Consider the following 21,689-nt stretch of genomic DNA (forward strand, 5'->3'; position numbering starts at 1 on the left):
CCCTAGAACTTCCAGATGGAATGCATCCCTGCTGACTCATTGATTTTAGCTCAAAGAGTCCCATTGGACTTCTGAACTACAGAACTGTAAGATAATAAATTCATGTTGTTTTAAGCTACTATGTATGTTACAATTTGGGGGGAGCAGTGATATAAAGGTAATACACCTTTTAATCAGTTTCATGCAGGGTTAGACTTAGGAATAAAAGTCTAATTCTAGATGACAAAGCATAAATAAGAAGAAGCTGTAAACAGAAGATAGCTATTTTCTAAACTCAGAGAAATTAATTTAGGTGAATATTATTTAAGGCTAGTATAACATTTCTCTGTTCATATGTTTTCCTGTCTACATCTGAACTTTTTTTACTTCCTTGATCATGAATTTTTTTTTTTTCACTTTTTTTTTTACTCTTTTCCTCCCACCCATAGTCTTTTTGGTCATTTTCCCCCCCAGTTTTTAAAAATTGAAGTGTAATTGACTTACAATATTATATTAGTTTCAGGTGTACAATATTGTGATTTGATATTTTTGTGATTTGATATTTTTATACATTACAAAATGATTACCATTTTAAGTCTAGTTACCACCTGTCACCATACGAAGTTATTACAATATTATTGACTATATTCCCTCCACAGGCTTTTTGCTCTTTATCAGAATTAACTTTTTTTTTCCTTTGGAAATTTTGATAATGGAATTTAAATAGTAAATTGAAGAATGTGTGTTAATTTGAAAATTACAATGCACTCTAGGATATAAGGTATTATTATTGATGATAATGAATATAAATCCTCTAAGATTTTCCTGAAAATAATATTCAGATGTATGAAATATTTAGAATGATATTAAATGTTATCTATTACCACTGACCCAGATTCCCCTATATCTCAATGGTGTAGTGAGAGTATTATATGAGAATATTATACACAGGATCAGAGATGGGTTATAATGACTTCTAGAGATCTGACTGAATTATTTACAAGCCTTCCTACTGAGATTTAGGGTACATTATGATCATATTCTAAGATCTATAGAAATACTTGGAAAGGAAGAATTATAATATATATATAGATAATTTTTAATAATAATTTTAGTAAAAAAAAGTGACCTTGTAGAACATTTTTAAAAACTTGACTTTCTTTATTCAATTTAGCATCTTTTGCATGTCTACTCTAGTATTCTTTATGTTGTAGCAATTCCACTTTATTTGAATGTTTTCAGTTTAATACCTGCTTAGATGTATCTGTAGGTTTTTTTCTCTATTTTTTTTTCTTTGTCATGTTTATGTGTGGGTTTGGGAGGTTCCTTTTTTTTAAGTTTACTTACTTTCAATTGAATGTGATCTTGATATCAATATCATTCTCTGAAAATAAAACAAATTGACTAATGTTTATACATGTACATACATACATATTCAATATTTTATTTAATGTAACATTTGAGTTCAGATTGTTTTGAAGAAAATTTTTTGGAAAGGAAGTTTTTTCAGAATATGTTTTACAACTTATTCCCCTCAAAAAAAATTTATTTTTATTTTGAAGGCAAGTTGTTTTCATGTCTTGTGCTGTTTTTAAATTTCTAAAATATATATCCACAGCTATTTAATTTCCTTCTGAACAAATGCCCAGCAAAGAAAACCACAAGAAGAAATCACATCCCACAAAGCCTCAATATATAAAAGTAAACTCCCTAGAAACACAGGCTCTTGGGCCTCCACTGGGAAAGCCACATCCTTAGCAATATTCATAAAATATAAAACAGTTTTTGAGCACTTATTTGACTGTCAAACAATTATAAATAGGACTATACTTGCCTAAGTATTAGTAACCTCACAGCAGTTCTCATGATGTCAAAAGAAAAGTTACATGGTACTAGATTTAACTGAATCAAGACGTTCACTTAAAATAAAATTACATGTACAATACAGTACGAAAACTAATTTTCATATTGCTTTTTGAAGTTCTATGCCTGCTACAGTGAATAGGAATCACTTACAGGTATGTTTATATACCTGATAAGTATGCCTCATCAACAGTTTATTCACATATTGTAGGCAGAAGTAGGAAAAATTGCTCCAGTATATGAGTTGTTTCTTGCAAAACCAGAAAGAGCAAGGTTAGAAGGTAAAAATGATTAGAATTGTAATGAGTTGGTTTTTTTTTTTTTTCAATTTAAAAGTTACAGGTAATCAAGGTTAAAAGTGCTATAGAGGACAATGCAGTGCTAGATAAACATCAGTGTTCCAGCTAAAGTGTTACTGCTATGGGGAAAAGCAACATGTATGCTCTGCCTAAACAGCAGTATCCTCAGCACAGTTGATCATCTACTTAATACAGCTCTTCATCTAGACAACTAAGATTTTTCTTTTTCTCTCTTTGCTCTCAATTTAATTTAATTTTGGGCTAGTTTATCTGCTCATATTAACAAAACTTAAGAATTTACAGATGATGTATTATGAATATTCTTCCTCCTATCCTGTTTCTCCATCTACCCATTTCTGGTCCTCAAGAGCTATTTTCAGTGTCTTCAATATCCTTCAAAAGACAGTGTATGTAAATGCATATTTTTTCCCTTCCCCACTCCACTTTTTTTGTAGCATATTATACACACTCCTCTCTATCTTAATTTTATTTATATTATACATAACATACAATTCATCAAATTTATGTGTATAATTCAATAATCCTTGATAAATATATATACTCATATAACCACCACCATAAACATGATGTAGAATATGTCTATCTTTTAAAATTGTGACCTTGTGCCTCTTTGTAGTCAATCCTCCCCTGCCATCCCTTGGCCCCTGACAATAACTGAGTTTTTTCTTTTTGTCACTACAGTTGTCTTTCCTAGAATTTCAATGAAATGGAATCATAGAGTATGTAGTCTTTTGTGCCTGGCTTCTTTCATTTAGCACAACGTTTTTGAGATTATTTCATGTTGTTGTTTGTATCATTTTTTTTTATTGCTGAGTACTATTCCACTGCATACCACAATTTGTTGGTATTCACCAGTTGATGGACATGTGCTTTTTCCAGTTTTTGGCTACTATGAATGAAGCTGTTATGAACATTCATATACAAGTTTTCATGTTGACAGATATTTTCATTTCTCTTAGGTAAATACTTAGGACTGAAATTCCAGGGTTGTATGGTAAATTTACATTTAACTTTTTAAGAATCTACTTACTGTTTTCTAAAATGTCTACCCATTTTGCATTCCCACCAGCAATGAATAAAATTCTAGCTGGTCGTATCATCATCAAAACTTGGTGTGGTGGGACTTCCCTGGTGGTCCAGTGGCTAAGGCTCCACACTCCCAATACAGGGGGCCTGGGTTTGATCCCTGGTCAGGGAACTAGAACCCACATGCCGCAACTAAAGATCTCACATGCCGCAACTAAGACCTGATGCAGCCAAATAAATAAATATTAAAACAAACAAACTTGGTGTGGTGGGGTTTTTTTCTTTCTTTCTTTCTTTTTTTTAAATTTTAGCTATTCTAGCAAATATCGAGTGGTATTAATTTGCATTTCCCTAATGGCTAACAATGTTGAGCACCTTTTCATGTGTTTATTTGCCATCCATATACTTTTTTTTAGTGAAGTGTCCAATTCTTTTGCCCATTTAAAAATTTTATTTGTTTGTCTTTTTTATTATTGAGTTTTAAGAGTTCTTTGTTCTGGATATAAGTCCTTTGGTGTATGTTTTGCAAATATTTCTATCAGTCTGTTCTTTCATTCTCTTAACAGTGTTTTTGGAAGAGCAAAGTTTTATATTTTAATGAAGTCTAATGTATCATTTTCCCTTCATAGTTTATGTTTTTTAAGTCCTATTTAGGAAATATTTGCTTACTCCAAAGTTACTAAGACTTTCTCCTATATTTTCTTCCAGAAATTTCATAGGTTTTATTTTGACCTTTAGGTCAGTTAATATGAGCTAATTTTCTAAATGGTATAAGGTAATGGTCTTTCTTCCTTCCTTCCTTCCTTCCTTTTTTCTTTCTTTCTTTTGCATATGGATATCCAATTGTTCTAGCATCTCTCTTCAAAAGAGTAGCCTTTCTCCCACTGAATTGTATAGGCATCTTTGTGGAAATTCAATTGACTATACATGGGCAGGTCTATTTTTGGACTCTGTTCCATTGATCTATAGGTCTATCTTTATACCAATACCACATTCACTTGGTTACTGAAGCTTTATTTTTTTTTAAATATTTATTTGTTTGTTTATTTATTTATTTATTTGGCTGCACTGGGTCTTAGTTGTGGCATGCAGGCTCTTTGTTGTGGCATGTGGGATCTTTAGTTGCAGTGTGCGAACTCTTAGTTGTGGTATGTGGGATGTAGTTCCCTGACCAGGGATTGAACCTGGGCCCCCTGCATTGGGAGTGCGGAGTCTTAGCCACTGGACCACCAGGGAAGTCCCATGAAGCTTTATAATAAGTTTTGAAATCAGAAAGTTTTACAAATTTCTGCTTATTTTTCAAAATTGTTTTGGCTATTCTCGTTTTTCCTTTGATTTGGCCGTGTTTCCCTGTTTCTTTGTATGCCTTGTGCTCATCTGTTGAGATCTGGGCATCTGAAAAATGAATCAGCTTAGCTAGAGATTTGGGAACCTCTCAAACCTCTTCTGGGTATGCGTCTTCTCTGGACTTGTGCAAGTGATTTCCCAGTTAAAGAGGTTTGCCTCTGCTGCTTCTCAGAAGCCCATAATCTCCTTCTCTCCCTAGTGTCTGTCTGCAGTACTGCAGTCTTTCTAGTGTAACAAGCTGTTGTGCTGGCCATTGTTTTCAGCTGCCCCCAACCTGGTATTCAAAGTACACATCCATTCTTTTCCCATCAGCACACTGACTCGGGCAAGACAGAACCCAGTCCCTTGGGCAGCCCTCTGAAAAGCCAGAACTTTGGATGCACATTCCACTTTTCTGTTTCCCTCCCAAGGGAGAATCTGAGAGTTGGGAGTGCCTGGTGCTTTACTGGGGGTGGGAGTGTGAGGGGGGAGGGGGAGGAGCTAGGACAGGCAAATAAGAAGAACTTTCCTACCTGCTTCCTTATGTCTCTTCTTGGCTTTGCATTCACTTGGCATGTTGCAACCTCTTACCTGGTTTCTGGAATTCTCATAAAGGCAATTTGGCACCTATATTGTTGTTAAGTCAGTGTCTCCATGGGGAGCAAAGGCCTGGAATTTCCTATTCCACCTTTTTGCTGATGTTACTGCTCTTGTTTACATTTTTAATTTTGAAAAATTAAACTTATATAACAGGGAAGAGCTAAATTGGACTCCATGTTTGGTCTGTTTCTTCTACTTTAACCTTTGCTTTTCGTTGCTTTTGTTATTATAATCATACGTAATGGCCTGCCTCAGGGAACCCTGCCTCAATGTTAAACTAAAGTGCCTCTGTTCAGCTCCCAGGGAGAAAATCTGACCCTGCCCACCTGTGAATGGCTGCTAGAAAGAAGAAATTAACACATCCCCTCACCTAGGCTGGTCGTTCCAGGAGATGTTTTGTTAAGAATGATGACCCTTTTTACTTTACTTTCCCACCACCTCTCCCTCTCTATTCTGCCTTTTTACTTTACTTCCTCACCACCTCTCCCTCTCTGATTCTATAAAAGAAACTGGCATCCAGACCCCGATAGGATGGTTTATAGGAGACACTAGTCTGCCATCTTGTCAGTCTGCCGGCTTTCCGAATAAAGTCGACTTCTTGCCTCAACACCTCGTCTCCAACTCATTGGCCTGTTGGGTGGCGAGCAGGGCGAGGTTGGACTCGGTAACACTTACAGAAGAGTTACAGGCTACTATAATGAATGCTCACCTAGATGTACTCACAAAATATTGTTAATACTTTCACCACATTTGCTTTACCTCTCTGTCTCTGATATAAACAAATATACTGAACCATCTGAAGTTAAATTGCAGACATCACATGTTTTACTCTAAAATCCTTTAAAACAGCGTGATATTTATCCCATGATGATACGACCAACACTCTATATAATAGTGTTGAATTTCTTGCTTACTAAAGAAAGAGATTTTTTTATAGGATGTTTGGGATTGGCAGGCTTTCAGAAGCGTACGTGGATAAACATCAGCAATTGAAGTGTGGTGACTTAGCGAGGCTGTTGTTGACTGGCGCTCTAAGTCATGTTTACTGGACTGAGTTCATACCTGGCTGGCTGACTGTCAGAAGTGAGGACCTGACATTGATTAGTTTGGTGTTCACTGAGGTGAGTAGCTGATCAATCGAACAGGTTTAAGACCAGTTCTGATGGTCGCTTAGTATCATGGCTTCTGAGTAAGCAGTGTTTTCCTGCATTTGTGGGGACTCCTTTATTCTCAGTCTTCTCTTTTCGTCCTCATTCAGCCAAAGCTGAAAGAAGGACCAAAAGTCCAGATTTTCACCACTGTTGTTCATGGCTCTTGAATATTGAGGTTCCCTTTATGGAGATATGATTTTCAATTTGCACATTCATCATTGTGATTTTATCTTGTTTTTGTCTTTGAATCATTTGTTGAATCACTGTTAGCCCAGTGGCTGTGTGGAATCATTTTAAAGTTTGGACAACAGACACTGAACAGCAGTGAGACAAACAAGTAAAACTATAAGTACCGTCATATTGGTAATAAAAGGGAAAGGAAGATACTCCATAACCGCGAACCAAGATTTTAAAAGCCTGAGGAATAAAACAAGGCCTAACGGCTCCCTGAGGCTACCTTAGTCAGTTTGTTTTTTCTTTCAACTTGGTTATAGATTGTTTTATCTCACCCAAAGTGTTAGTCCCTGTATGAGAAGTCTTAGTAATGGCACAGACTCCCTCCTGGCTGACCAAAAAAAATTAAGGCTATGCTATTCTATTGCCTGTAGGGCTCAGCCAGTGTGAAGGGACAAATTTTTAATTACCATCTCAAGTTGTGCTTGTGGGTGGGGGGAAAATATTTGGGGGAATCTTTTGCTACAAAGGGTTTTATCTTTCAGACTCTTTTTTAAGAAATGTAGTTCATTCAGAGTGTTGGGGAGTTAAACTCATGGATGGTCTCACAAAAAGCCCTACAGAACACTTGTACAGCCTTGGTTCTGGGTCAGCACTGAAGACACTGATTTTCACATGGGAAAAAGAATCCAGGAGGTGCCCAAAAGGTACGATCAATCTTTTTTTTTTTTTTAATTTTTATTTATTTATTTATTTATTTTTAATTTATGGCTATGTTGGGTCTTCGTTTCTGTGCGAGGGCTTTCTCTAGTTGCGGCAAGTGGGGACCACTCTTCATCGCTGTGCGCGGGCCTCTCACTATCGCGGCCTCTCTTGTTGCGGAGCACAGGCTCCAGACACGCAAGCTCAGTAATTGTGGCTCACGGGCCCAGCTGCTCCGCGGCATGTGGGATCTTCCCAGACCAGGGCTCGAACTCGTGTCCCCTGCATTAGCAGGCAGATTCTCAACCACTGCGCCACCAGGGAAGCCCGGTACGATCAATCTTGAAGTTATAGATATACTGTCTTTGGGTGTAGTGATGAGAAACAGTTACTGCTACAGCCCAAGAATAGTTATATCCCTCTCTTGCAGCAAAAGAATATTTTTCTTCATTTATATATTATAGATAATATAGCAATATAATTTTATATAATATACTATCTTAAATATTGTTAACTGATATATAGTTATTACTTTAATATAATTATTGATATATAAAATATATTTTATAATATATAAATTATTATAGTTTTATTATGTAACATACCTTCAATTATTTTTCAAACTGGCTGTATTAGCCAAGCTTAGGAGAGCTCAATTACAGAATTAGAAAGGTGATCGTTTTTATTTTTAATTTTTTTCTTTTCCAGCATTAAAAACAATATTTATTTATTTATTTAATTTTATTCTTTTCCAGCTTTATTGAGTAGAGGTGGTGACTGTTTTTGGTAAAGCTTACATATAAGCACATCATTATTATTGGTTAGGGTAACATAATAGACTGAGTCAAAAGTACACAACTTTAAATCACTAAAGAATAAAAAGCATAATTATATAAAAGTACTTAAGAAAGAGGGTGCTATATAGAAGAATATTGTCCCAGTGGTTTGGGGAATTATTATTATTATTTTTTTTAGCCATGCAGCTCACAGGATCTCAGTTCCCCAATCAGGGACTGAATCTGGACCACGGCAGTGAAAGCCCGAAATCCTAACTGCTAGGCCACCAGGGAACTCCCTCAATGGTCTTGTGAAAACACATTTTACAGTGTGTAGTTACCAGCTTATTCTTAATATCTTGAATCAGCAGTCCACTTTCAGGAACCATCAATTTCTGGAGGGTCTCTGGAGAATGTCAGTTTAGGATCTCCAACAGATGTAACTTTTCAGTCGTGTCAAGGTCCTTTGTATTTTTCTAAAGGATTGTCAGTGATACAGACAATAAGGTTTTGGAGTAAGCAAAATCCTGTGTTACTAAAAATCATGAATAACTTCTAATTAAATGTATCCCCACACTGCTGGATAAACAAGACAAAATGTTCTACACAGGAAATACAAGATCTAATGGTAAATATTTTAACCATGGTGAATGCTGTGGCTTTTCAACAAGCAAATGTTTTAACCTACCCAGGAAACAAATGTACTGTTAATAGTATACATTCATAAATGATAGAGGGAAGCAATTGCTACAATTCATTCAGTGATCTCAAAGGATCTTTTAGGGCATGATTTTAGTCTTTGCCTTATCTTTACAATTTTTCCAGGTTAATTGGTTTACAGATAGGGCATGAACTGGCTAAATCCTCTGTTCCTGGAAGTGTTCTCATAATGGTTTGATTCTGTGGCCAATTTATCCTGACTGTGGATGGGTTGTTTGATGGAAGATTTCCACAAGTGTTCATTTGGGGTGTTACTGGGTGCTTATCAGGTGGCCATTGTGGATTTGCCAGATTTTATCCTCATAGATCTTATAACTTAATCATTCCCAGTGTTTATCTTCAGAATTCGGGTATCCAGATTTTGCCTATCTATGATGAAATCTTTGAACTTCTACATCAATTTATTGTTACTATTTTTGTTTTTGATGTTTTAATGATGTCCCTGTATAATGATTTTAATCAGAGAAATCTGTTTAGCATGACAATCTGTTAATGTATTTCTGTATATGCAAAATATTTCCATAATGATTATAGTATAGTATACTAACTTCTGTAATATCTCTTCTACTATGAGTGTCTGGCTTTATGACAACAATTGTTTTAACATGAAGACATCAGGTAATTGATGTGTTTGTTATTCAATTTTACAGGATACCTTAGAAATCTTTGCATTTGTACATCCTTTTAAAGAAGTGAATTATTCTAAAAGCTACTAATCTTAGTGTAATATATATATATACACATTTATACTAACAATTTAATACACCCTAGAAAGAACCATGGTTCAGATATGTGAACAATTTGGCTTTTGGTAAGAAATTTTATAAGAGAAACAGGACTGTTTTTTGTATATTAGCCTGATATTTTTTCATATTTTTAACATAAAACCCTTCAACAAACAATACTGAGTAAGGATTTGATACTATAGCGTCAAAAATTCTGTTCTGATCATGGTTGTCTTCTTGAATTACAGGAACACAAGTACGGGATTCTCCTTCACAGGGTTATGGAGTTGCTGGATTAAGAGTGCTACACCAGGGCTTCCCTGGTGGCGCAGTGGTTGAGAATCTGCCTGCCAATGCAGGGGACACGGGTTCCAGCCCTGGTCTGGCAGGATCCCACATGCCGCGGAGCGACTGGGCCCGTGAGCCACAATTGCTGAGCCTGCGCGTCTGGAGCCTGTGCTCCGCAACAAGAGAGGCCGCGATAATGAGAGGCCCGCGCACCGCGATTAAGAGTGGCCCCCACTTGCCGCAACTAGAGAAAGCCCTCGCACAGAAACGAAGACCTAACACAGCCATAAATAAATAAACAAATAAACCCAAAGTTTAAAAAAAAAAAAAAGAGAGCTACACCAGTATTTGGTTACATGAGAAGGAGGAAATGATAATTCATAATTAGTTAATCAATAAGTAAAAAAACGAGTGGTTTCTGCTAGCAATAGTGATTGAGTCCGTGTGCCACCATTAGACTGAAAGGCCTAGTAGAAGATCTGAGGCTATTTTGACTTATTAGTTGAGGCCTGTAATTACTCAGCGGCACAGAGTTTTATTTTGCTTCTTTAAGAGATAGGTTTTATAGGCAATGGTGTTTTAGTGAGTTAAAATCCATAGAGCATGGCCTAACATTTTCATGTTTGTACAAAGTAAATAAACAAATAAATAAATAAATAATGCAATTAAGGAAAAAAACTCAATCTGTAATCTTATGGGCTCTGCTCCAAGTTAATCTGCCTATATTGGTGGAATCTTTCATCCATAAGAATTCTGGTACCATAGCTATCTTTTTGGTACTTTCTAGAACCACATACAGTATACATTCCCGTATCTAGATGAACTATAATCTAATCAAGTATAAGAGATGCAGTATATTTTTGTCTAAAAGTAGGTCTTACTACATTTATAGATGTTTGGGTTAGAGATCCCCAAGACCACCCCAGGTAAAATGATTCACTAGGACTGAGAGGACTCAGCATATAGTTGTATTCATGGCTAAGGGATATAGACAATCTAGAACAAAATCAGCAAAGGGAAAAGGCACTTAGACATAGTCTGTGGGAAACCAGATATAAGCTTTCAAGGGTCCTCTCCCAATGGAGTCATACAGGACATGCTTAATTTCCCTAGCGATGAGCTGTGACAACATGTATGAAATGTTGTGTGAAATGTTGCTAACCACAGAAGCTTGAGACTCAGTACCCTGGGTTTCTACTGGGGGCTAATCACGTAGGCCCCACTGTCTGGCACGTACCCAAATTCCACACACCCAGAAGGAAAAGCAAGGTTCAGCAGAAACCATATTGTTTGTACAAACAGTTTAGTGAGTCACTCTCATCAGTTGATGTTGGGAACCCTCCTGAAATTTAAGTTCCTGGATGCCAGCCAAGGCTCAACCTTGCAAACAGGCTTTTCCAAGGATAGCAGTTCAGTCCTGCTCTGTTGATTATTTTCTTCACAATGTTGTATCACAGAGAATAAAGAATATCCCTCTGATAATGATCTCAAAATATCAGCTATAGTTGAGACACTGAATTATTAGAGATTTTGACTACCTGAGTGGTTCTATTAAACCAAGGTAAATAAAGTTTATTTCTTCTCAAGTCTTCCACAATTTACTATATACATTCAAATTTTTCTTGTCTTCTTTTAAAAAAACCAACACGGCACTCTCATTTTTACTTTAATACAAAATTTTTTGTTTTCTTTTTTCATGAGAAGTCAATTTGCCTCTCTTCTTGCTTTTTAGACAATCTTTTACTCTGATATAGAGGTGGAACTACTGATAAAGTGATAACTATATAAAATATAGGGAAATAGAAAAAAGACTGGTAATTGTTGGGTGCTCTTGTTTACGTTGGAGCCATATCACTGGATAGATTTTTGAATAGCTGTCCTGTTTCTTAGCTGGCATGGTACATAGTTTCTTTAATGGTCCTTCTATTCACTATATTTACACGTATCCTTATCTATAGGCTCTCACATCTTAGAGAACAGAGACACTTTGGGGTATTTCATCTACAGAGCCATACGATATATTGATTTCTAGCCTATTTACTTTTTAAAGCTATCTGGAAACGTTGAGCCACATATTAGATATTTTCTAAACTAGCAATTTTACATTTTAATTAATTTATTTTTTATTAAATCTACAAAAAAGAGAAGACAAGGCTTTTTTAATTCCAGATACTGAATGTAACCCAGAATACTTTTTGAAAGTTTCCTGAAGTCTGTTTAAGTTACAGCATTGAATCTTTGTCCAGTCTACCCTTAAAATAGAGGCTTCTATTAATTGCTTTATATTTTTTCTTTTTATATTTAAAAAATTTTCATAGCTGAGTTTTTAAAAATCTCCTCTTTCATGCCTTTATGATTTTAGACATTTTTCCCTTCAGAAGGGCTTATAAGTAACTAAATTAGTTGGTACAGATCTGTAGCCCATGATAATAAGTATCTTTAAGAGTTCCAGATTCTATAGCAAAAATTTGCCTGTATTGCTGGAGATTAGGAAATTCTTTAATTACAGGCATACCTCATTTTATTGCACTTCACTTTATTGAGCTTTGCAGATACTGCATATTTTAGAAATTGAAGGTTTGTGTCAGTCCTGCAGTGAGCAAGTCTATTGGCACCATTCTTTCAACAGCATTGATTTTTAATTAAGGATGTGCATTTTTAAAAGATATAATGCTATTGCACATTTAATAGACTGCAGTATAGTGTAATTATGACTTTAAATGGACTGGGAAACCAAAAAATTCATGTGACTTGCTTTATTGCAATATTCAGTCTACTGTGGTGTCTGGAACCAAACCTGCGACATCTCCAAGGCGTGCCTGTATGGCCCTTAATTTAGCTCTAGACCAGGATTTTTTTTATTGAGATGTAACTGATACACTAGGATTTTAATTTAACTTCAAACATGTATCAACTGATAAATGCATAAGCAAAATGTGGTATATCCATCCAATGGAATATTATTTGGCCATAAAAGGGAATGAAATACTAACACATGCTATATAATATGGATGAACCTAGAAAACAAAATGCTAAGTGCCAGAAGCCAGTCACAAAAGGTCACGTATTATGTGATTCCATTTAAATAAAATGTCCAGAATAGACAAATCTATGGAGACAGAAATATTAGTGGTTGTTTGGGAGTGAGAGGGGAGTGTTTGGGGGAGAGTGGGGTGGTAGTTAAAAAGTATAGAGTTTTTTTGGGGGTGATGAAATGTTCTAAAATGGATTTTGGTGATGGTTGCACAAATTTGTGAATATACTAAAACCACTGAATTGTACCTTTCAAATGGGTAAATTGTAAGGAATGTAAATTATCTCAAAAAAGCTGTTAGAAAAAAAGGGAGAAATGAAAGGCACGACATCTATTTCACAAAATAGAATAAATATGAAAAGTTGCTCAAATTCATTTTCAGAAAAATGCAGGGGCTTCCCTGGTGGTGCAGTGGTTAAGAATCCTCCTGCCAATGCAGGGGATATGGGTTCGACCCCTGGTCCAGGAAGGTCCCACATGCCGTGGAGCAACTAAGCCTGTGCACACAACTACTGAGCCTGCGTTCTAGAGCCCGTGAGCCACAACTACTGAGCCCGTGTGCCACAACTACTGAAGCCCGCACGCCTAGAGCCCATGCTCCGCAACAAGAGAAGCCACCACAACGAGAAGCCCACGCACTGCAAAGAATAGTAGCCCCCGCTCACCACAACTAGAGAAAGCCTGTGCACAGCAACGAGGACCCAACGCAGCCAAAAATAAATAAATAAATTTATTTTTAAAAAAAAGAAAGAAAAATGCAGATCAAGAGCACCGCAAGTTACTCTTTTACGCCAATGTTCAAAACTATCAAATGCTGGAAAAAATATTGAGCTCTCCTATAAGATTGCTTGTAGGATTGTAAATTAGGAATAGTACTTTGGAAAACAAGTTGTCATAGCCTTATAAAGTGAAACGTTCTCATTTCCTGTGACCCAGGAATTCCACTAAGTATATACCAAAAGAAAGAACTTTCTGATGAGATTAGTAGTGATATTAACAAAGGTGATATTTGGTAACGTATAACGAAATGTGTCAACATTTGGAAGATGCACATTATTCAATGACAATATTTTTCAAATGACCAATGCATACTAATACAAAATCATGCGTGGGTAAAAGATCCATTCAAAATTCAAGATACACCAAAGTATTTTAATGTAACAGAGTATAAAAAGTTTACTGGTATGATTTCAGATTCCGCATTGCAATTAATCTTTGAGAAACTATTGCTTGTCAAGTTTTGGTGTTACATAAAAGGAGAATATCCACAATTATCTGAAAAGGCTATTAAAATACTGCTTCTTCTTCCAACTACATACCTATGCCAGGCTGGATTTTCTTCCTACTCTTCAACAAAACAACACAGCACAATAAAATAAAGGTAGAAGCCTTTCGGAGAACTTAGCAGTCTTCTATTAAACCAGACAAAAAAGTAAAACATAATGCCATGCTTCTAATTTTTTTCATAAAATCTTGTTGTAATTAAAATATAATATTTATGTTAACATATAGTGGGCTCATTATTCTTTTTAAATGAATTCTAAAAGTAAATATTTAAAAATTTCTGAAAAACAAAACAAAACCAAAGTAAGCAGCAGGAGAATATGCAGGTTAATGGCAAACATTTTCAAATGGTAGACCTCCAAAGCAAAAGGTCTATTAACCTTATTAAACTTCTCAGTGTAACTACCAAATGGCTCTATTCCAAACCAAAAGGTCTAATTACTTAGAACAAAGACCTAAGCATAATGATCTTATGCAAAAAAACTACTTGGTTATACACCCCAGGCTAAAGAATACACACAGTAATGAGAATTCAATGAAAGTAGAGCTCAGGTGGTTACTGAGACTGACTCATCTGGCAACTGACCTAATGACAAAGTTTGGACCAGTAAGTGTACCTGTTGGCCCAGAGCTTACCTGGAATACTGCCAAACGAGTTTTTAAAACAATCTTGGTGGAAATTCCAGAATTACCAAAGGATAATGAGACTGCCATTGATATCTGAAATAAAAAGACAAAGCTGAAATTTACTGCTTACTATAGTAATCTAGAGCTATGCTGGTCAGGCAGAGCCTGAGCAAAGCCAACTACTGGACTCATAGGGTTTTTAGGAGGTGTGGAGTTCAGGATGGGTGGCCTTTGAGAGGCATAAAAGGGTTGGCGTGATCCTTAAAAGCTTGGTTACTTGAGTGACTATTGTTGACTGGTTGGTACTCAAAGGCGGCTTTTCTGGAGTGAATTCATGCCTGATCAGCTGACTGTAATACGCAAGAGGCTAATGATGATCAGTTGGCTTACAAAAGCAGGTTCATGGAGTTGAGTTGTGCTTATCAACTGAATGTGTTCTGATTGTGACTTCGTTCTATGGCTACAGAAAAATCGATCTTTCCCTAAATTTCTGAGAATTTCTCATTCTGATTTTCGTACATAACTACAATACAGTTATCAAACGTATTTGTTGTAACATATCTTTGTTCAAATTTCACTACTCCTTTAAAGCAAAAAAAATTTTTTTAATTGAAGTATAGTTGATTTACAATATAATATTAGTTTCAGGTGTACAGCATAGTGATTCAATATTTTTATAGATTATACTCCATTTAAAGTTATTACAAAATAATGGTTATATTTCGCTGTGCTGTACATCTTTGCTTATTTTATACATAGTAGTTTGTATCTCTTAATCCCATACCCCTATCTTGTCCCTACCCTTTTCCCTCTCCCCACTAGTAACCACTTTAAGCACTTTGTTCTCTATATCTGTGGGTCTGTTTCTGTTTTGTTATATATATTTGTGTTATTTTTTAGATTCCCCATATAAGTGATAACAGAGTATTGTCTTTCTGCCTGACATTTTACTAAGCATAATACCCTCTAGGTCCATCCATGTTATTGCAAATGGCACAATTTCATTCTTTTTTAATGACTAAATAATATTGCATTGTGTATATGTATATGTATATATATATTACATCTTATATACTACATCTTCTTTATCCATTCATCTGTTGATGGACACTTGGCTTACTTCCATATCTTGGCTATTGTAAATAATACTGCTATGAATATTGGAGTGCATGTATCTTTTTGAGTTAGTATTTTCGGTTTTTTTTGGATACACACCCAGAAGTGGAATTGCTGGATCACGTGGTAGTTCTATTTTTAGTTTTTTGAGAAACCTCCATACTGTTTTCCATAGTGTCTATACCAAATTACATTTCCACCAACAGTATACAAGGGTACCCTTTTCCCCACTTCCTCGCCAACCTCTGTAGACTTTTTGATGGTAGCCATTCTGATGAGTGTGAGGTCATATCTCATTGTGGCTTTGATTTGCATTTCACTAATAATTATTCAATGCTGAAAATGTTTTCAAGTGCCTGTTAGCCATCTGTATGTCTTCTTTAGAAAAATGTATTTTCAAGTCTTCTGCCCATTTTTTAGTCAAGTTGTTTGTTTTTTTGATATTGAGTTGTATGAGTTAAAGCAAAATTTATTGTTTCCAAAATGTACTGATCCATGATCATGCATGCATTTAGTTGTCATGGCTCTTGTACCTTCTTTATTCTGAAACGGTTCCTCTGCTTTCTTTTGTTTCTCATGACCTTGTCATTTGAAGAATATAGGCCAGTTTGTTGTTTGACTTTTTTTTTTTAAATTAATTAATTTATTTTTGGCTGCATTGGGTCTTCCTTGCTGCGCATGGGCTTTCTCTAGTTGCTGCGAGCGGGGGCTACTCTTCATTGTGGTGCGCAGGCTTCTCATTGCGGTGGCTCCTCTTGTGACGGAGCATGGGCTCTAGGCGTGCGGGCTTCAGTAGTTGTGGCGCACGGGCTTAGTTGCTCCACGGCATATGGGATCTTCCCAGACAAGGGCTCAAACCCGTGTCCTCTGCAATGGCAGGCCGATTCTTAACCACTGCACCACCAGGGAAGTCCCTGACTTGTTTTTCATGGACATCCTTCAATATGGATTTTTCTGATTCTTTCCTCATGGAGAGATTCAGGTTATGAATTTTTGGTAGGCACACCGTAGAAGTGATGTTGCTTCCCCAGTGAATTACCTCAGGGAATCTCAGTGATACTAGTTTGTGCAAGTTTTGGTGATTTTCATAGGTGTCTCCACAGTAAAGCTGACATTTATCTCTTCTTATTTGCTTATGAGGAGATACTTTGAGACTGTGCTCCCCATGAGACTTTTGCTCAATGGTTTTAACACTTACTGATGATTATTGCCTGAATCAATTATTACTATCATGGTTGCAAAACGGCAATTTCCTAACTCTGTCATTCCTTCTCCCCCCTTTATTTATTTATATTTTAAGTATCAGTATGGGCTCATGGATTCTTTTTTTTTTATTCAATGGTTTATAATCCACTGTTCCAGATTCAGCCAGTGGGAGCCCTTCAAGCTGGCTCCTGAGTCCTTTAAACATGTTCCCAACATTTTTAAGCACTTGTTTACTTTCTGGCACGAAAAAGATATTCCAGGCTCTTCTTATACTTTCTCAAGCCCAGCCCTGGTGTTAGTCATTTCTCTAAGGATGTCTGATTCCTTTTAGTGAAAGATTTTTTTTCCATTAAAATATTTTGGATTTCACTACATATTAGTAAGTATATAGTTAGCTGACTAGTATTATATAATATAGATGTACCATAATCTATTTAACATGTCCTCATTGGTTGTTTCTAATCTCTTTTTTTTAAAAATCAAACAATTCTGCAATGAAATGTCTCTAAACTTTATTTTGTTTATGAATGAGCATATTTGTAGGATAATCGCTTAGAAGTGGAATTTTTGCATCAAAAACTCTGGAAATTTGTAATTTTGATAAATACTGCAAATTGTCCTTCCAAGAGATTGTACCAATTTACATTTCTACCAGTATCATATGAGAGCTGACAACGAAGCTTACAAATTTAGGTCAAAATTCTGTTTTATCCATAGTACACTTCGAGGATTTAAATTTTTCAGTTATATTAGCTTACTAGAATAGGCAGTTTAAGAAAAATTTCCTTAATCCAGTGATCAAGAAAAGTAGAGCATTTAATCATGCCCATGAGTAGCCCTGGTGATGAATTTGAACTGGATTAATTTTCTAAATTTGTGATTATGTTCTTTCTCCAAAAAGGCCTAAAGCATAACAATCAGTCACTATCCCTTTTGGCTCCTCAAGGCTGTCAGTTTCAATTACCTTTGTAGCTCTTGAGCTTCTAAAGACTTGTTTTCTCTCCATGAATCTGCTTTGAAATATAGGCAAACAATTTCTGCCATACATGGGTGGGTTTTTTCAAAAATAGCTTTTTGTATTCCAATTACAAATAATAGTTAAGAGCTGTCCTAAAAAAGTTAAAGAAAACTTGTGCCTTGAACACAGTAGGAATCTCAGACTTTGGTACTGAAAAGAATCATTCAGGTGCATATTAAAAATGCAGATTACTGGGCTTCCCTGGTGGCGCAGTGGTTGAGAGTCTGCCTGCCAATGCAGGGGACATGGGTTCGAGCCCTGGCCTGGGAAGATCCCACATGCCGCAGAGCAACTGGGCCCGTGGGGCACAACTACTGAGCCTGCGCGTCTGGAGCCTGTGCTCCGCAACAAGAGAGGCCGCGACAGTGAGAGGCCTGCGCACTGCGATGAAGAGTGGCCCCCGCTTGCCGCAACTAGAGAAAGCCCTCGCACAGCAACGAAGACCCAACACAGCCAAAAATAAATAAATAAATAAATAATTAAAAAAAAAATGCAGATTACTGGACTCGTCTAAGAACTTCTGATTCAGTAGGTCTGAGAGGTATAGACCAGATATTTGCATATAGAGAAGCTTTCCGGTGATTCTGATGCAATGATCTTGGAACCACACTTTGAGAAATATAACATTAAATTATTGCTGATGGACTGTAGTCTCATCCTTTTAATGTGGGCTAGGAAACCCATTTCAGTGAAAAAGTGGTGGGTTTTTTTGGAGGGGATGGGAAGTATTCATGGTTTTATAACATGTTGTTTTACTTAAACCTGAGAAACCAATGTTTCTATGGCTAACATTTTCTGAATATTTATAGTATGTACACACTCATTGTTTAAGCAGTTTCCATGAATTGATATTAACTTACATATACCTCACAAGCCCATGAGGCAAGTACAATTACTCTCATTTTGCAGCAAAGGAAACTGAGGCACAGAGGCTGAGTGACTTGACAGTCACACAGCTAAGAAGTTGTAGGGTCAGGATTCAAACCTTAGCAATCAGCCTCTGTTATACTATGTTGCCCCTCTCTTTTCATTTTAACTTGAAGGGGCTCAATTTTCTCATCTGAAAAGGAGTTGGCTTGGTCCTAAATGGTAGGAACTCTGCACAGCTCACTGGAAAGCGTGTAACTATATGTACAGATAAAGCCTTTGGTCTGTTAAAGGATTAAAAGCACCTCTTAGTTAATACAATTGTATAATTTTGTGGAGTAGGTCTGAATGCAAAGGTAGTAGATTTCGTGATGGTCATGGGGTATGTTATTAGCGATATATTTTTATTGTATCTGAACTAATGATGGGATGAAATAATCTTTAAAAAATTTTCTTTTACCATCTATTAACTGTTGAAAAGTCCATCATGAGATCTTTTAGCAACACAGGACTAAAAAGCTAAAACAATCTCAAAGACTGCCTTTCTTTAAATGAATCCAGTAAAATAGTTATCATGTTGGGTAATGTTTCAAATGTCTCTCAGAACCCTCATACTCCACAATTTTTAAATGACAAACATTAAACTAGCTCATGTATTTCAGAAAAAAAAAACCAAAATGTGATTTTTCAATTAATGTAATGTATTCATGTATTCATGTAATAAACACCAATTAAATACCTACTATGTGCCAGGATTTGTGCTAGGCACTAGGTAATAATATTTATCATTTACTGGACTTTGATGTTGGTGTTTTTCTTCTCATTTTACTGATGAAGACAGGGCAAAGTTAAGCATTTTGGGGGCAGATCTTAAGTTGCACAGTGGCAAAGCAGTATTTCAATCCTCACCAATTTGACTCCAAAACTGGGTGCACTGCATTAACTTTAGCAATTTGGATTACAGATGGATACTTTATTTTACTAAATGATTACTATAGTAAATAGTGAGTTTTCATAGGACTCTTTATATTGAATTTTTCTTACAATGTTCAAGAATAAATCTACCAATGAAAACCATACCCCACAGGGCAGAGCTCATTAAATGTTGATGAATGAATGCAGCTTAAATAGATTAGTTTTGGGTTACACATGACTACAGTAAAGTTCCCTAGTTTACTCTTTAAGCTTCACATTGCTTATCTGTAAATCCAGGAAAAGTACTTCATCTTAGAACCATTGTGAGGAAGAAATGAGATCATCTATTAAAACATCTAGCACTCAGTAAAAACAGTTTTAAAAAAAGCAATATTATAATCCTGAAATGATATGTTTAGGCCATAAACTGGGATCCTAGTTGGACAGATCTAAGAATTATGAGGTAAAAAGAATTATTAGGACCACTGGGGAAAGTAGGAGAAAGGAGTCATTGATAGATATGAGATTATAGGCTTGATCTTTGTTGCAAAATGTGTGATTAAAGACAAGAATGGGGAAATTAGGCAGGAATATGGGACTGAGGTTGCAAAACTTTTCATCCTGAGGGAGATGTTCTGAGGAGAAACAAAGATATAGGATTGGGAGAGGCAAAGCAGATAGATATTAGTTGAGTGAATATATGAAAGGATGGATGAATTAATGCATGGACAAATCAACAAATTAACTCAAAATATTCATTGAGTGTCAGGTAATACAGATGTATTGCTCAGTGGGAGCAGGTCCATGGTGGTGGCTTCACAATTCCTATAAAAGAGAAGCTTGGGAGTAGCAATCTGGTTGGAAGGGTGTCTGGAAAAGGGTCTAGGTGGCGAATGAGATTTGTCTAGACTTTATAATCTCTTAGTACTTTAAATCAGAAAATACTAAAGAACAGGGAAGGGGCCCTGATTGAGATAATGGCTGGAACTAATTTCCCTCAGGCTAACCATAACTCTGCCACTGCAGACGTATAAAACCAAATCAATGGGATACTCATTTTAACAGGTCTATGTACAAAGCGCTATGTCAGCATGGAGGCAGAAACATTTAATTCTCCATTGGGATAGAGTAGATGAGGGAAGGATTTCATTAAAAGGTGTGATTTTAGTTGACTCATTTATCACACTTGAAAAATCGACTTAATATTCTAAACACAAGGAACAACATAGACCTTCAAAGACATAGAAAAGTTAGAGATCCTGGCAGACTGTTCAGAACCTGGCTGAAGCGGGGGTCAGGCTGGAGGTGAAGCAGTCGCCCAATAATAATAGGCTTGCATGTTATGCCAAGAGTTTTGAAATTCATCCTCTGATTGATGGGAACTGCTAAAGAATCTCAGGCATGGGAGTGACAATGATAAAATATTACATAACATTTTAGGAAGATCACTGTTCTACACATTTGAAAGAGGAGCAAGATGACCACCCCAACCTCTTCTTTATAAATGAGAAATTAGAAGAAAAAAAAAATGAATAGAACAGAGGCCCTATACACAAGGAATTTACATTCCAGTGGGGAGAGGCAGACAATAAAAAATAGATATACAATGTAATATCAGATTGTGATAAGTGCTAGAAAGAAGAGTAAAGCCAGGTAAGGCACACAAGGATTGAGTGGAGGTACTTGTCTAAAGGCAAACTCAATGTTCTTTCCACTTATCTTGTAGCCACCATAAAAAATAATAGGGTTTCAAGATCCTCTCTCACTTTCCAACACAACAGCTCCACTATACTGAAACCTCAATGTTGCAAACCTGTCCATGTTTTTCATTCATTGTCTAATAACCTCTTTACCTTCTTAAGTATTGTCTTGCCAAAGTCCAGAAAATGAGGAGCAAATTCCCCTCCGAAGGTTAAAGAACTTGTTATCAGGCTGAACTGAAAAGCGGTGTGTGCCATTACTTCTACAGTGT

At 36.2% G+C, this 21,689-nt stretch overlaps 1 protein-coding gene across 1 annotated transcript in view; it reads right to left on the reverse strand.

The window, feature by feature from the left end:
• NMI (N-myc and STAT interactor) overlaps positions 1-21,689 on the reverse strand; it is a 115,769-nt gene that overhangs the window by 92,506 nt on the left and 1,574 nt on the right. Inside the window, exon 2 of the mRNA XM_036857104.1 lies at positions 14,605-14,688. The gene's annotated coding sequence lies outside the window, so the exon portion shown is untranslated. The remainder of the gene's footprint in view (positions 1-14,604; positions 14,689-21,689) is intronic.

This window comes from Balaenoptera musculus, chromosome 7 (genome assembly GCF_009873245.2).
Source record: "Balaenoptera musculus isolate JJ_BM4_2016_0621 chromosome 7, mBalMus1.pri.v3, whole genome shotgun sequence".
NCBI classification, from domain to species: domain Eukaryota; kingdom Metazoa; phylum Chordata; class Mammalia; order Artiodactyla; family Balaenopteridae; genus Balaenoptera; species Balaenoptera musculus.